This window comes from Halyomorpha halys, unplaced genomic scaffold (genome assembly GCF_000696795.3).
Source record: "Halyomorpha halys isolate HHAL.00 unplaced genomic scaffold, Hhal_1.1 Scaffold52.1, whole genome shotgun sequence".
Classification (NCBI taxonomy): domain Eukaryota; kingdom Metazoa; phylum Arthropoda; class Insecta; order Hemiptera; family Pentatomidae; genus Halyomorpha; species Halyomorpha halys.
The window spans coordinates 1,222,654-1,240,641 of record NW_027104988.1 but is presented as its reverse complement, the minus strand read 5'-3'; the positions used below and the strand labels follow the sequence as shown (position 1 = coordinate 1,240,641).

Genomic DNA, 17,988 nt, shown 5'->3' with positions numbered 1-17,988 from the left:
CCTTAGCCTCCTATTCATAAAGTATAAACATTTGTGTTTACATGGATAAAAGTTGTATTGAACGGAATTAATTAGCAAACACTCTAGAATCAAAATAAACAAAAAACAAACGAAAAACGACAGGACTTTTTGAATGCCCTGGTATTTTAACCATAAATTTTTTTTCAGTCGTAATTTTAGAATTTTTCAATTTTTTAAAACTAAAAATACCTTTTTTTATATTTGGAAGGTGATTAACATCATACTATATTGCTATCTGTTTAATTCCACCTATTCCAATATCCAATGTCGACAGCTGTGTTGTTTTGACAGTCTTAGCTGGAGACCAAAAATGACAAATATTTTTTATCCTAAACCTGTTTCAGTTACAAATTAACTTTTACTTTAGTAAGCTTTTTATCGAAATTTTTATATTCCAAACTTTTCAATTTCGATTATTGTTTTATTTTTTAAAGAGTAATCTTCTGAAATAACTATTTTAAAACAATTATGGATCAAATTTTATGAATAAAACTTCCTTCATAACAGTTATCCATCAATTGTAAAAATAAAAATGATGCAGTAACTGTTATAGTGAAATGTATTGAAAAAAATTTATAACCGTTACGGTACCTAGCCTTCACATTTGGATTGTCTGTTCCTTTGCGATTTATGTTACATATAAGCCATGGGGTTTTCCTCAAACTAGTACTGGCCCTAGGTCTTTTAAGATATGAATGCCTTATTTAATACCAGATCGGTCTCGTGGCCCTTACATGTTTAATATAACAGTAAGATTTTTTTTTTTTTTTGTAATTGATTATAGTGGTATAGTCGACATTTGCAAAATACACCCCTGCAAAAGATATCCCTAACTATTTACAACGCTATATAATTAAATTAATAGATAAAAATAATTATTCTTAATAAATAAAGAAGAGAGAAAGAAAAGTGAATAACAAAAACAATAACATTTACAGAAGGTAGGCCTGTAACTGCTGTTGCAGGCCTACCTTCTACGCCATAACCCCTGATGAAGACCTGAAACTCAGGTCGAAACGTTGGCATAAAATAAATAGATATGGTTTTGTTTATTCATGTTGTTTTTGCTGACCGCACCTCCCGACAAACTTCTCCAATAACATTTATAGATTTAATGAAATAAATAATTGACTTCTAATAGGATGAAAAAGAAAACAAAAAGTTAATTTGAGAAAAAGGCAAAGAGAAAAAATAAATAAAATATTAGTATTATCAATAATAGAATAGATGAGTATAGAAATTATAACAGAATGTCCTGCAGCAGCCTGGGCTGATGTCTTCTAGATGAGGTTGGATTTTCCGAGTTGTAAGTTACTTTAACTGGAAGTGGAATTTAATGAACTGTTTTTCATAAAGTTTCCTATTGATTCTATTTGTAGTCCCCGATGCAATTGGCTTCGTCTTACAAAACAAGATACACCCTCTGCGATTCTAAGGACCTTATTTTGAAACGATTGTATTTGTATCCTTTTCGTAAGGGATGCTGCCCCCCAGACTTCACAGCTATACATCAGTAGTTGCCTGAGTATGGTTTTAAAAATAAGAATAGTTGTTTCTGGTTTTAATTAACGGTTGTTTTGATTTTCTATTTACGATAGGATGTAGCATAGCTCACCTTGCGTAGGTTTGGGTTAATTTAATGTTTATATGATAATTCCAGGTAAGGGAGCGATCGAGGTGAATTCCACTGTATCTTACTGATTCACTGGCAAGATTGCAATGTTTACCTTCGAGCATTAGTTCAGGTTGGTCTGATGGGCGTCTGAGATTAAAATCATTTGAAGTACATTTATAATTATTGAGACTAATCATCCGTTTAGTAAAGTACTGTTAAAGCTCATTAAGGTGACTCTGCAAAGTATTTCTTGCTATTATTATACCATTATTTTGAGAAAAACCTGCAGTAACATCAGCGAACATAGCTATGGTGGTATGTGTGCTTTTATTGTGAAGATAAAAGATAAACAGAATGGGAGTAAGGACTGAACCTTGTGAAGTACCGGCAAGGATTTATCTGAGGGTAGAAATTGTGTTATTTATTTTGACAGAAAATGTACGGTCGTTGAGGAATGCGCTCAGAATATCGTACTTTCTGTAGCATGTATGGAGACCTCGATGCCTTATTGAAAGCTTGTTGGAAGTCCAAGAACGTTACCAGAGTATGTTTCTTCATTTCAAATCTGTTTATTATAAATCCCGAGTCTTGCCAGTTAATGAGAAGTAGAATGAATATACAGAAAGCCATATTGAAATTCAAGAATAATGAATGAACTGTCATTAACAGCTTTTTTGCATTGAATTATTACTTGTTAGTTTTTTTTATTGATTGTATTTTCGTCGATAAATACAAAATTGAAGAGCTAAGCGGAAGAACATAATTGTGAAATTATTGTGGACATTAAAAAGGGAATTTCGCATAGAAGAGTATTTTTACATACTCCTTTATATGTAGTGCCTTGCATTGTTTTCCTAAAACTTGGATGTAATGTTACTGAGAATGTTTCCAAGATTGAAGCTCAGTAAGTATCCATAGGCAAACATCATAATCGTTTGCTTTATATTATTAAACAAAAGCTTAAAATAGTAAAAGTAGTTTTAAAAAATAGAATTCCAGCCTTTACAATAGTAATGTAAAATCACTTTTTACAATTAGATTCCTGAAATTTTTATTATGGAAAAATTTATAGGATTTTAATTTTTTTTTGTATAAATTAATTCTCATTTGTATTTTTATTACACACTTTACTTTTGCACATTTTTGGTATTTTATTGCATAAAAATCCGGTCTCTATTAATTACATTTCATTTCAGAAAGAAACATTGAAAACAAAACCATACTGCGGTAAACAATATGAGCAAAGATAATTGCTATCGTGTAAGATTCCCGCATATTAAAAAATAACCTTGCAAATTAACTTATATAAATTTCTTTTTTACTTTAATTGATACATATTTTCTAAGAAACGTTTTCTAAAGTTGACCTAATGAACCTAGTGAAATATGAAATAAACCTAGGTATGACGTTATAATAATGGTTTCGGATACCTACGAAGCAATTTTTTATATCAGTAGTAATAAATTTGGAGTTCATTAATACACTTTTATTTATCAAATTTCGGTTCCCTTCATTTCAAGAAAATAAGGAATATTCTGCGATAATTATGGTTGTTATCTATTACTGGTTTTCCTTATGCTATTAGTGTAGGCCCCTAGCTTTATTTAGGGAATTTGGTGGCCTTTAGAGACTATTGTCACTAAGAATTTGCCCTTCAAATGTCATTCCCTACTACCTGTCCTTTATACACTAATTATAAATGTTTCCGATTCTTAATTTTTAATTAAAACCCTTTCTAATTTTTATATTAGAAATAGGTTTGAGGAAATAATGGTCATCTGTAAAATAAATATAAAAAGTGATATTTTGGAATGTTGATGAAAAGTTAATTTACTGTCGTTACCTTCCTCTCTATTTTTCTCTAATTACAAGACTGAGTTCGATGAATCTTAAAGGACATTGATGTATATGAGGGGTATTCATGATGTTGTGTTAAATGTTATATGTTTTACCATGTTAAATGTTATAACTATAGGATTGTGAGCAGCCCTATTTGAAGTCATGTTAAACGTTAAATGCATAAGAGTCCCTAGCGGATTTTCTCAGCAACTTGTTGTATAAGCCTTTATGTTTATAACCTTCCTTCCAGACCCTCATGTTATTGTTTACTTCAGTTTTGATTTAAGTAATTAATTAAAACATGCCTAGAGTGAGTGAAAAGTGGAATTTGTGTGAAAGTTTAGCTTATGAGTGTCTTATTGATCTTCAAACTTGTGAAGAAGAGAATGAAGATGAGCTAATTGACAACTGTATTGAAAGTCACAACAACTAATATGGCGGCGATCTCAACTGGTCTATTGTGTGACGTCATTCTCGATTTAACTGACCAAGTAACAGACTCTCAGCCATGTTAAATGTTATTTCGTTTTACCACGGCAAAAGAAGGCAATTTTTTTCGATTTAACACGAGTTTTTCCATTTAACACGCTTTAACATAGTCATGAATACCCCTATGGTTTGTTTATAGAATCGTAAAAAAGCATGTCTCGAGCATATTAATTAAATAAATTGAGCATATTAATTTTGGTTTATTGATGAACCACATTATTATTAGGCGATTTTTTTAAAATGTTAGAACATCATTACTTACTATGTTACTGATTTGACAGGTTTTTTACCAAAATCATTTTTTTGTATGTACCCTAGCACAATGTCACCAAATTTAACTCACTCTCGTTATTAATTAAACATTAAATAATTGACACAAAGGATTGTAAACGTTTCCTCAGAAAGAAAGTTACTTTTCATTATAATAATAATTTATCTTTTCTCTCAAACCAAAGAATTTCATATTTAAAAAATAATGAACTAATAGTAATCTAAAAAAGAACAAGAAATACTGTTGTAAATTTTATATACATAATATAATAATAACATTACGCTTTTTCCCTCTCTCAAGCCTAGGATCTCCGATTATAAAGGTTTTACGAGGGTGGTTATTTGTTCCTAAGTTTTAATAGAAAATTCCATTTCATTGTCATACTTTTAACTCCGTTGACATTTTAAAAACATAACGACAAAGGAATGAGAATTTCGACTTTAATATGTGATAGCTCATTTATCTTTTCCTTGAAAAAAAAATTTCCCATAATGCTAATAGGTCTTCCATTAAAATGAAATGAAACATTAATGTCTTCGATGAACACTTTCTATATGCTGTTGTTTGCTAAAATGGAATGGAGAACCTTTCAAGAGTAATTTTCACAATTCGAATTTGAAGTTTTTGATGAATGTATATCAAAACAACGAAATCAGTGAAAAACTGTGGAGAAGGGAACTGATTAAGTACATTTATGTACAGATAATAAAAGTAAAATAAAATTTCATAAGTTTCTACATTTATTCAATTTATATTACATTAATTAGGCGCGATATCAGAAAAGATTTTTTATTTCGGTTGTATGTTCAGAAAAATACTTCCATGTACTAGCTTTTTATTATTTTTTTAAAACTTTATCCTTATATTATTAATATTAGTTGATTATTTTTGATGTATGAAAACAGGAAATACGTATTTACATGACTACGTCAACAAAGCTTACACCACATGTCGCAAGAAGGCTACTCCGCAGTACGTCAGAAGAGCAAATATTATTTTCCTGTCAATATAAAATGAAACATTAATGTCTTTGATTTTTAAATTCTTTAGAATCTAAATTCTTCGTCTATACGTTGTAGTATTGTTGAAAATTTCGCTCCACTTGGCCTTTAGATTTCTCTCAGTATGAACATTTTTGGAATAGAAGATATTTATATATATTTACTTGATTTAAAGGAAACCTTTTTCACTTTTTCCGAAGAGGTTGAACGAAACTTATATTTATGAAGTATAACTAAGTTCTAAGTTTTTTGAAATTGTATTATGATATTCACTAAAATTATTTTGGTTGATCTTTGTTTTTTGTTTTTTTGGTGTAGTAAAACCGAAAATGAACTTCTTTTTATTCAATCACGTACAGCTTTTTATAAATTCATGATATGTAATTCCAGTTCTGTCTCACATACCTGTACGTGTAAAATAAATACAAATCCCCACGGAGTTATTCAAAATTGCTCAAATATTTGTAGCATAGTTTCATGTACTTATTTACAAGAATTGGAACGAATTTGCATGTTTTAGTTGGATTAAGCTATTTAAAGTTCAGGATTAACGAGGTATGATTCCCGGCTTTTCATTATAATTTTTATCTCAATTTTAATTTGTATATACATTGTTGTCAGGTTTAGAAAATGATCTGAAATGAAAATCACTCTGGTTTTCAGCTAATCCCATTATAGGGCAATTGAATCTATCTCTAAAATGCAGCGTATCTGTACTTATATACGTACTATACGTAACTTAAGTGACCCAGTTTTATTATAGGTCCTTATAGCTGACGCCATTCCTGATGTGAATATAATAAAATAATGTAAATAACAGTATTAATTAGCTTAATCCTCAAATAACTTAGCACACCTTATAGCATTCATTAAAAGTACACTACAGTTATTGTTTTCAACATTGACTAAAATATATTAAAAATGTAAAATGAATTTGTTATTAATAATAGATTTTAGCTCAGTACAAATTTCCTTATTCATTAATTCATTGCTGATATAAAAATTCCCATTTTAATCCTTATTCTACTCTGATATACACTCTGTATATATCCTTGTTTACTTGACTAATCCTATATTTGATTATGTATTACAATTATCTTTGTCATACATTCCGTTTTATAAATATAACCGAAAACGTTAAAGGGAAAAATTGTAATTTGTAATATTCTGAGTCACCACTGAAAAAAAATGAATGCAGGCAAGAGAATTTAGTGCGATGAATAGTGAAGTATAGTACATCGTAGTACGGCCCATTTTGGTTCAAGGGGTCAATTCTGGAAATAACGAGATTAGCCTATAGTACGTTCTACAAAACGAGATAAATCGGCTAAACAAACAGACGTGAATTGCGGGTTGGGAAGCATTATCTCCTAGAAGGGACTCTACAGCTTCAGAACCGAATAAGGTAGAACTGTATAACAGTTCGCATTCAGAGTCGGATTGTATTGAATTTCTGTCTGCCAGCCAGAATTTGTTTGCGATTACTCAAGATGATTTTAAATGCTACAATAAGAAATTTTTTTAAAGTTGTAAATAATTAAAAGAATAAATTAAATGAACCCTTTAAAGAATGCCAAATCATGATGTTAGGTTTTTCGTCTACGAAATATCAAACACTAATATAACCAAAAAAGTCAACTTCTAAAAGAAAGTTTGATTAAAGTAATAGTACTATATTAAAATTGTATATAAAATTTGTTTATTTATAAAAATGGATCCATTTACATAATCAAGAACACACAGACAATGGAAAAAAATATCCGTCTGTCGAAGCCTGTGTGCAATTAAATTAATAATAAAACTTGTAAAAATAAATAAGTTATATACTTTAAAAAATTCAAGGTCATGAAAGTCGGTAATTCAAAACAACAATTTGGTATTTATGTTTAATAAACAAAACAATAATCTCCAACTTGTAACAAACTGTGGTACTACTTTGACCCTTCACGTGTTCACCAACTGAGCTCTTTAGCCCATCGTACATAGTTGCTAAGAGCTCCTCAATTAGAGCCTTTTAATAAACTGAATAACTGCTGCAGAACAAGTCCGTTGTTCAAAATATTAGTGTAATAAGGGGTGGGGGCACTTCAGATCGACATCCATAATATATTAATGTTGCTTGAAAGGAAATTTCATCAGCAGAAAGAAAATATTCTCCCAAAAATCAAGCCCAAAAATGTCTATTTTTTATTTATATTAAATATCCTATTTGAGGGTTTTTGAAATCGAATCTGAATTTTTTTTTCCTGTCCACATTTTTCTGGTCATTTATATATAATATAGTATTTATATCGAACGTATCTGAACGATCGACGAATTTATTGGATTACAACAGAAGAAAGTAAAAAAAGTATACATCGCTGCTTTGCTCTTTAATAGTAGCACAGCCAACAAATAAAAAAGATTACTTTATTTTGTATACGACGAATTCTATAGATTGTACCGTAGGCTCTGGTTAATATGTGATAAGCTTCAACCTTTGGAAGGGTGGAATTTTTCACAGTAGAGAAATACCCTGTAAACACCCGTTCATTTGGAACACATCCATTTCAAAATAAATCCAAAACTTTTTTTACCTCTATTCAAGGCAAGCTGGGACACATTTCTGTATTCAGGTAGTTCCAGTAACTTGTTTGCCCCGTAATTTTAAAAATGTTTGCAACTTTTCTTTGATATACAATGGGTCATAACATGACTAGCTAGACTGTGGCATCTTCTAATATTATTGAACACTTTCTAACGTTTGCCGTTCGAGAGAATTTCTGGAATCTCCAATCGGATGGGATAAAATAATTTATTAATGGGGATATAATTTTCTTTACGGATGAATGAAATTTTAAAAGTTTATTATTGGGAACTTATTTCATCCAACGTGACCTGAAGTCGTCCATCGCCAAAACCACTAAAACAATTTTAACGATTTATTTACAAAATGTCGAGTAAATTAAAATTTCTACTACAATTATGATGCCTCAATAAATTAATACCTTGATTATAAGTCGGATTCTTACATGAAATTGAATTTTAAAACGATTATTTCTATAGTTTTGTTCCATTTCCACCATTTCGTTTGTATTCTGTAAAAATTGTCTTCAGAGATTTTTTTGCAGTGTTTGACGATTTACGCTTTCAGTAGAGGTTGGATACAAAATCTAACCAATATAAAATGTTTTAAAATCTGATTTTCTATCAGAATCCGTCCCTTTCGAAAGTCTATAGCTAGATGTGTTGATGAAGAAATAGAGAAGGTTAAAAAATTAACAGCACCCTCAAAGAATAGATTACATGCCACTGTCGTAGTTCAGCAAAAATTAAATCAAAATAAAAAAAAAATTAATATGGGCAGAGAACGTATTCTTTGTTTATATGAGTTACTCAGTTACAAACACGGCTAGGTCAATTTTCGTTTTATCAAAATGAGACCGATATGGTTTCTATCAATGTTTATGGTCTTTACAGTGTTAAAGTTCTTTCTTAAAAATTACAAAAAGTGTGTTATAAATGTGTTCTGACAAACGGATTTTGTAAAATAAAAAGAAAAAAACGGCTAGCCAGACAAGTGTTAGTTTCAAATTCGGCCTGGTTCAGTGGAGCCAGTCACAGTAAAGTGTTCAGATCATGCGATCACATTAAGCTTTGAGTATTAAACCTTTGAATAAGTGTTTACTATATTATTTTAGTTCTAAGCAGTTCTAAAAGGTGATTTTCTCGATTTCCTGAAATCGGTTCCAAGTGGACTTAACATTTAGTTTACTTTATCTTATTTAGAACTATATAATTTTAGCCAATAACAAACGCGTATTAGGCGTTTGTAAGTAAGCTACTTACATCTTGGCAGCAACTCTTATAAACGCATTTATTTAATCAAAGTTTCAAATAAAGTAGTTAAAAATACATTGCAATGATTAAAAATATTCTTGAGAAAATAAGAACAATTTTTTTTCGTAATTAAAATGAAAATTGAGATATGTAACGAATTTGTTTCGACGTTCTTTCAATCTCACGACATTTATAAATCTGTGTATTTATGTACCTTCCATCAAAGGTCCGTTTAAAAAAACGGAGAATGTCTTGTGATATCGGTGTTTACTGATTTTTATCTAAAGATGGCCAAGAGTTGCCATATTGTTTATGGTCTCCTGAAAGAGATAACTGTCTAGACGGGGGAGCATATTGCAACAAATATTTCATATTAGTGTAAACAAAGGTTTCTTAATAATCTTTAGAAACGTCATTCTCAGAAAGTTATTGGAAATCCCCATCGTTTAACAAAATCTATAATGTATGTATTTTCATTATGTCCTAAATAATCCTTATAATTTCATTTTGTTGCCGTATGTCACAACATTAGGCGAGGACACCTTTCTTTACTAATTTACTTATACCTAAATATTCCAATGTATCCTAAGTACTGCATAATTAATAAATTTTGTGTCCTTTCCAATTAAATCTATAAAGTATTAGTTGTTGATTTCATTCGTTGCTTCCAACTGCAGACCATATTCCATTAATATATTTACGCTTATTAGTAGCTGTTTCTTGTAATGAATTCACGTGTTGGGAGGGATTACCCACGTTATGAGAAAATTTGCAATGCAGGGAAATTTTAACAAATATTAAATTATAGGTGTGTAGTTTTTGATGAACAATTTTCATTATCTTGTTCTTAGAGCGGTTGAACTTAAACTGATGAGTAATGAAAGCCATATACGCACTTATCCTATTGGCGTAATTGCATACTTGGACTTAAGTGATCTCCATTTTTTTCTTGAGAGGAATAGTACGGAATATTTATTAGTAAACTATTATCTTTAACATTAAAATATCGATATCCTATCAACATCAATTTTTTTTTTAAATAATTTATTTATTGATATTTATAACTGTATACATATATACACATAAAGTAAATTCGCTGTAAGTGATACTATGAAATGATTAAAACATGTGGAGAATCTGCCCATTGATAGAACTCCAAAAACATTTCTAAAGGAGAAGATCTCGACGCCATCTTCTTTTCAGACGTCTAGGAGGATTATTAGGTAGTGAAGGAGAAGCCAGGTTAGAAACGAGTTGGTTTGGGTGGTTGGGAAGTTTATTATGGAAGGATTGGTATCTGGTTCTGGCCAAATCGGCAACATAGGGGACATTGAGGTCCCGATGGATGATTTGATTTATGACAAAGTAAGGAGCATTAAGGATTTTACGAAGGATTTTGGACTGTAAGGATTGGATTCGAGAGGAATTAGATGGTTTAGTGGAGCCCCATAGCTCAACTCCCTATGTCCAAATAGGCCTTATAATAGTCATGTAGATCAGTCTTTAGTAATGGATTGGAAGTTTGAACCGTTTATCTTGCAAATGTTGTAATAGTCGGAATCGACGAGCAGTTTCCTGTCTTTTCAGTCTTGTATGAGGATTCCATGTCAGTACTTTGTCCAGATTTAGTCCTAAGTAACGGATCTGTTCAACAGGAATGAGTGGGGTATTATTAAAAGATACTGTGGAGCAAGACGAAACATCAAATTTTTAAAAATTTAATCTGAATTTGTTCTGACATACCTTATAAGATTTCTTTTAGTCTGTAAGCTCTACTATTATCTCCTTTCTACTAATAGGGCTTTATTAGAAGCCCCACATTCGTGTGCCAAAACAATCTTTAATTTTCAACCTTAAAAATTTGAATATTCCATTTTTATTTGGTTTTAATTTTTTTATTATTTCAGTTATTAGCTACTAAATCAATCTGAGCTGTCAAAACAATTTTCGAGTAAATTTTTATTTCTTCAAAAGTCATTGAGCGGATATTCTGTGTCAAAGATGTCTACTACTTATGTCTACTGCAGTTACCCCTAACTGTTTATGACTTATGCTCACACAGCTAGAATAATTATCAATTTTATTCTGTATATCATAATTATTACTATGTAATTGGAAACGGGTTCGATTCCCAATATGCTATAGGATCGATGTATGGAGTTCACACCCAGTTGATCAAACTTTACAAAGAAAATAGTTTAATTAAGCTCCTAAAACAAAGCTACCATCACAATGGTATGTAGACCTTTTCACTTCACGATATGTCGTACCAGAACTTACACGAGACCCAATTACCCATGAATACAATTGACAAAGCTAAGGGCTATTGCTGGTGAGATGTGATGTAGCCTTGGCGTGGCCCCATTAATGAGTTGGTTTACAGTTTTAAAAAAAGAACTGAAGACGGTATACTAATTAGAACTCTTGTAGGAGAGGGGGGGGATATGTTGCAAGAGCTACACACTTTAAGTGCCCCTGACACGATTACGATTTTAAACCAGCCACTACCTCAACGCTTAGCCTTCGTTGCCGCTCAATTGTCTATTTTTTCAAATTATTTTTATTAAATACCGTTTTTTATCTTCTTAATTTTTTTCTCCCGCCTTAACATGTGCTTCACAACATTGAGGCACATGTCCTGTAATTAATATCCTGTCTGTCTCTTGGAGCAAGTTAAATCACTCCTACCTAATTTATTTTTTATAATTATTAATGTTACTATAGAAATAATTTGAGCTCAAAATTGTTTAATTTTTTTATTCCTTTAATCCACACCGATCGCGTACCCTTCAATCACATTCTGCAACAATATCGGAATGTCATATATAATTGGCATGTTGCGTATATGAGGGAGGACAACTTCCATCAGTATAAGTTCTAATTTAAAAATATAATTCCACTAGATCCTTTAACCAGTTCCTTTTCAACCTTTATTGGTTGTTTCGTAAGTGTATCACGAGGTCATGCTCTGTATAAGTTTGATAGTATGTTTGCGAAGATTTATGAAATTTTATTTATGAAGTCCGAATATGCTATTGTACCATGGCTATCTGTAATGTTTTATTACTAGCGAACCAAGTTAGATGGGTAATGCGCCTTTATTATTATATTGTAAAGTTTTAATTTTATTTTTATCTTAATCTTTATAATTGAACTATAGATTTGAGTAATTGTTGGTATTTAGTTGATATAAATCGATATTTCAAAAGTTGATCATTCCTGAAGAAAACTGGGAAACCTTAATCGATTGTTTAGGGTTAGACATTTTTGTTTCTTATCATAATGTAGTTTTGTATTTTATTTATTGTTAAACATTACAATTTGCTACATGATTTAGGTATATAACCAATTAAAAATGTATTTAAATTAAAACTTATTAAATCTTTATTTTGTTATTATTAGTTAGTGACAGATTGTTATATTTATTAATAAATAAATAAAAAGAAACAGAATCAAGTAATTTATCAGCACTTTTATAGTCTGAACTCGCAGTTGTCGAATCACTTTATAGTGTTTCCATTCAATAAACCAACAATGGTATGTATACATTCATACCTACAACTTAAAATAAAAATACTAATTACATCCATACTCTAATATGTATAGTATTATAGAGCCTACTTTATGTCCCACGCGTGGCGGATAAAGATGAGATCTGCCCAGCCTTCTCACTGCGTCACAGGTACTGAACCAGTGGGAGCTGAGTGCACTAAAGCTAAAGCACTTAGAACACGAGTGGAGATTCTGCCATCGCTATAACTCCAATTATCACATTAATTTTACAACAGAACTCGTAGCCACTGCCATTTCAACCTTCGGGGTTCATTGTAGGGACAAGTAGTACTGATAAGGGCTGAAGCAGAGAATTTTGTTGGTTGGTAAGGTTTATATGGAATTTTGAAAATTAGGTTAAAGAAAATTCAATGTTAAAAAAGGTAGTGTACTATTTAAGATGTTTTGCTAAGTAATCGATTTAATTCTGTTTCTGATGTTGTATTTTTGGCTGTTAAAACGTATGCATCAAACAGTCCATTTTATTTTAATATGTTCATTATGTTTGTCGTTTTATTAAAATATAACATGTAGTTTATTGTTTGAAATATTCACTGTTGGAATATTTCCATCCATATAAGAAATTAATAAATCTCGTAACATTTTTATTTTTATTCTGGATTTTCTTTTTAGGAAGTTTGGTAAGTCAATTTCAACAAAACATTTTTCAAGATTAAAAACTTCCAATTTGAATGTAATTTATTTTAAATTAGCATAATGTTGCATAACGTTTCGGGACTATTGTCCCATAACCTACAAACACCAATAATCCATTATAATAACAATCCTCATCCATGTGTATTCTAATTCATACAATTATATTCACCTCATAATCAGTCAAGTATTTGAATTTCGCAAAGGAAATCATGTCATATCAACATTTCTTGGAAAAAAAAATTGCTTTCCTCTGTATTCACTTTATTATCATTCCTTATTGGTGCATTCTTCTCCTCCCTTTAGCACAACCATTGTTCTTTATTTCTTATTACCTCTTTGAACTTTATCTCATGTCCAATGTGCTGTTTGGTTACCTCCCTATTTATATGTCTCACTTTGTCTATTAGTATTTTAAATTAAACTTAGTGATTTTTTTATGACTTGACTGTTCTAAACCCATTTATTTCCTCTGATTTTTATGTTTATATTTTGAGTCTATTTATATAGACTACCCATATTACCAAAAAGAGAACATATCAAAAAATTTAATTGACAAAGCAATAAACATTAAGACTGAAGTATACAGCATGCTAATTGAAAACTTCTATCCTAAAAGATTGACAAATAATAAAATAATATTAATAAACAGTAAGATAAATAACAAACATACAACCAGAAACAATACAGAAAGTAGAACACCGAAGAAAATAAAAAAAATATCAGAACAACAAAGCAAGATGAAAAAGAAAAAACACCAAGTCAAAAAAGAATTACTGAATTTTACAAAGAAATAAACAAAGAGATTACAGTAGACGATAATAGTGAAAAAGGATGAAAAGAATGAAACAATGAGTAATGACAATACTAAAAAATTCTTTAGGCTTAATACATACCAGGCCTAATTCCTAAAAGGAATAAATGGGTTTAGAACATAAAAAAATCACTAAGTTTAATTTAAAATACTAATAGACAAAGTGGGACATATAAATAGGGAGTTAACCAAACAGCACACTTTTTGATGTTTCGCCTCTATGATTTCCTTTGTGAAATTCAAATTTTTGACTGATTATGAGGTGAATATAATTATATGAATTATAAATACACATGGATGAGGATTGTTGTTATAGTGAATAATTATTATTTGTAGGTTTATTAAAGTACATGAATATGAGACAATAGTTCCGAAACGTTGTGCAACAATATGTTAATTTAAAATAAATTACATTCAAATTGGAAGTTTTTAATCTTGAAAAATGTTTTGTTGAAATTGACTTACCAAACTTCCAAAAAAGATAATCCAGAATAAAAATAATAATGTTACGAGATTTATTAATTTCTTATATGGATGGAAATATTCCAACTGTGATTGTGATTTAATTTAGTAGATGTTATATTCACATTGAGATATTACAATGGCAACGAACATAATTGTAAAAATATCTGGCTATCCTTACTTGTCAAAGTTCTATGTGATAAGAATATTTTCTTTTAAAATTTACAACCGGTTTTACAGTGTATACTTGTTGAGGTAGTGAAAAAAATGAATAAATAATAAACATTATTTCCTCATTTATGCTTCCTCGATTCCTCTATTTTAATTTTGTCAAGATTGAACTAGCCCAACAGTACAATAACTGTTATCATTTAATTTACAGTATAATGTAACAAAACTGCACTATACTATTTCTTCAGGTATATTGACTAATTAATTAATAAAGTAGATAATTATACATGTTTTAAGATATAATAATAAATTCTAATATTTTTATTTTTTATTAATTTGTTTGTCGTCTGGGAATGAAGTCAATGGACGGACCCGTGTTTGAAAAATGGGTATCAAGAAAGATTGTATTCATCATTAATCAAAAATACTAGACGGAATTTGATGAAATCTATATAAGATTCATTTCCCTGAAATTTATTGAATTCGTCTTAAAATTTCACTTACTTTCAAAATCCGTTAAAAATGTACTCCTTTATATTGTAAATTTCATAATAAAATAAGCAGATAAAATAAAAAGATAAATTGGTCTGATTTCCTAATTTTAAATTTAAATACTTTATTGAATATTATAATCTGTGTTTATAAATAAATAAATTAAATCACACACACACATATACATATAACCTGAAATTTAGGTAAAAACGTTGGCACAAATAAATAAGTTTTTGTTTATTTGGGTATTTTTTGCTGACAGACCATCTTCTCCTCATATTAATTTAACTTATTCAGATATATTTTGAACATAAAGACATCTTTATTTTTAGAAAATAAAGTATAATTACCTAATCTTTCAAATTTGTAATACGAGTAATATACTTGAGCAGTTAAGTGTTTTTGTGAGTAAGTGGATACACTTGACATTAATAACTACGACGTTCCTTAAGCGTGTTTTTTCAACATTGGTAATTTATATAAGATCATTTCTTAATAAGTAAAGGTATTTTATCAATGCTGAGGATAAAAAAAGGATGATAACCTTGGAATATTTCACACAAATTTCATAGTTGGTCTGAAAGCTTAGGGTAAATAATGATGATTGGATAAAAAATGATCTTGCATAAGAAGAATGCATAAATTGTAATGGTACTGATTCACAGAGTACTGAAAAAATATATTCAATTAGATTACATAAATGAAAGTATTGTCATATTTTGGTCTGAATTATTGAGGTTATAGACAATAAATGAAAACAGGAATAATAACCGATAAAAGGAAAACTTATGGAAGAAAGTACAAACTAAAAAATGGAAAAAGGGGGATAAGAATAAAATCAACAAATGTTTTTTGAGGTTTATTCTTGTACCTTTTAAACAATAAAACCCATTTTATCTCGGAAATAATAAATCTTTTTACTGACTTAATTGACCACTTTTATTTTGGTAGTTCTTTAGCAGTAGTCCATATTTTAACTCTTCTTCCAGAAATTGTCATTTTTTCTTAAACAACAGAAACTAAGTTAAAGGGGAAATAACTTAAATCTTAATAGACTTTTGGACTTTGTGAAGTAGCCTCAGTAAACCCACTTAAATTTGTTTACTCTACTTTATTTTTTTTTTTTTACTCTTCCCTTTGTTCTTTGTTTTGTTTTTTAAAGTTAATGTCATATTTAAAAAGCCCAGTATAATAATATCTACAAACAATAATACCATACAAATACTTTATACAAATCTCCCTCAAAAATTTAAAAATCAAAATGTTTCTCACCTGACGGAAGGTATTTGTACATTTTCAAAAAAAAATTATTATTTGAGCATAATTTGTCGAACATCAAATGTCCTGATACCTTTGGTAACAATAATTTTTCCTCTTTATGATGCTAACAAATAAGTTTAAATTTGAAAGCACCTAACACATATTTAAACAATTGTACTTACATTGTTATGTAAATCAAATTCAAATGGGACTAGTAATGTTGGTTTCATATGTAATGTTATAAAATCCTTTTAATGGTGAAAAAATTTGAACTGGTTTGGATGAGCGCCCTTGATGCTGTAAACGATTTTCTTGATTTTTATCCCTCAAAACAGGTATCACATATAATGAATTTACGGGAATTCAGTATGTAATGTAAAAATGATTTTACTTGAAGAAGTTTGTTGGGGGGTGCGGTCAGCAAAGAACAACATAAATAAACAAAACCATATTTATTTATTTTATGCCCATATACTACACCAGAAGATACAACACATCTAGGGCATAAAATAAATAAATATGGTTTTGTTTATTTATGTTGTTCTTTGCTGACCACACCCCCCGACAAACTTCTTCAAGCATTAATCTACGGTCAACTATCTACACCTCATTAAAAATGATTTTAGATTTCAGTATACCAAAAAAATATAATTATGAACCAAAATTATCAAATCAACTTTCAGAGTGTTTATCTGAGTAATTAAAAATGATTAACAAAAATCTAAATTGATCACTCTGAGTTGGCAGACCATCATTTTCATCACACCCAAATGAAGAATTATCAGCCTGTTACGTTCAAAATTTTCTTTAAATGGCCGTTTCCAGAAACGGCGTCAGAACCAGATGATTGCAAACGGTCCCAAAGACACCGTTAGAAAGTGGAGAATACCCCTTTAAATGTTAAAGCCCCCAGATGACGCAGTGAGGGGGACTCCCTTGGGCTACTCCTCTTTCCATTGTAGTAGTGTCGAAACGTCAACTCGCCACGTTGACCGTTGGAAAGGGGAAGATATCTTAACCGGCAAAAAATTAGAGATTCCCCACTAAGGAGGGACGTTGTGTGGGACCTGTTAGGGGTATTATGGTCAGTGTAAGGTCGGTGGCCAATGACCTGGCCCATTGAGCCAAGGATTCCATTTATTATAGAAGATTATTTTCTCACGTTATCCATACAACAGAAAAAAAAACCCACATATGTAGAAGGGTACCAAGCATTTTTATTAATTTCTTTTTATAGTTATATCGATATCAATCAACTTTAAACAAAAGCCAACAAACTAACTCAAACCTATGCATGGTTAGCAATGCTATATCCTATCCTAAACAGAAATTCAAAACTAAAACCAGAAACAACTGTTCTTATATTTAAAACAATTCTCAGGCCACGGCTGATGTACGGCTATGAAGTCTGAGGAGCGGCATCCTTTACGAAAAGGATAAAACTACAATCTTTTCAAAATAAAGTCCTAAGAATCGCAGTTACTGCTCCTTGGTTCATAATAAATCGCCAATTGCATCGCGAATTACA

The 17,988-nt window shown here is 30.2% G+C and overlaps 1 long non-coding RNA gene across 1 annotated transcript in view; it reads right to left on the bottom strand.

The window, feature by feature from the left end:
- LOC136795669 (uncharacterized) overlaps nucleotides 1-12,798 on the bottom strand; it is an 81,457-nt gene extending 68,659 nt beyond the window's left edge. Inside the window, exon 1 of the long non-coding RNA XR_010843298.1 lies at nucleotides 12,677-12,798. This is a non-coding gene — a long non-coding RNA (uncharacterized lncRNA). The remainder of the gene's footprint in view (nucleotides 1-12,676) is intronic.
- Nucleotides 12,799-17,988: the final 5,190 nt, after the last annotated feature.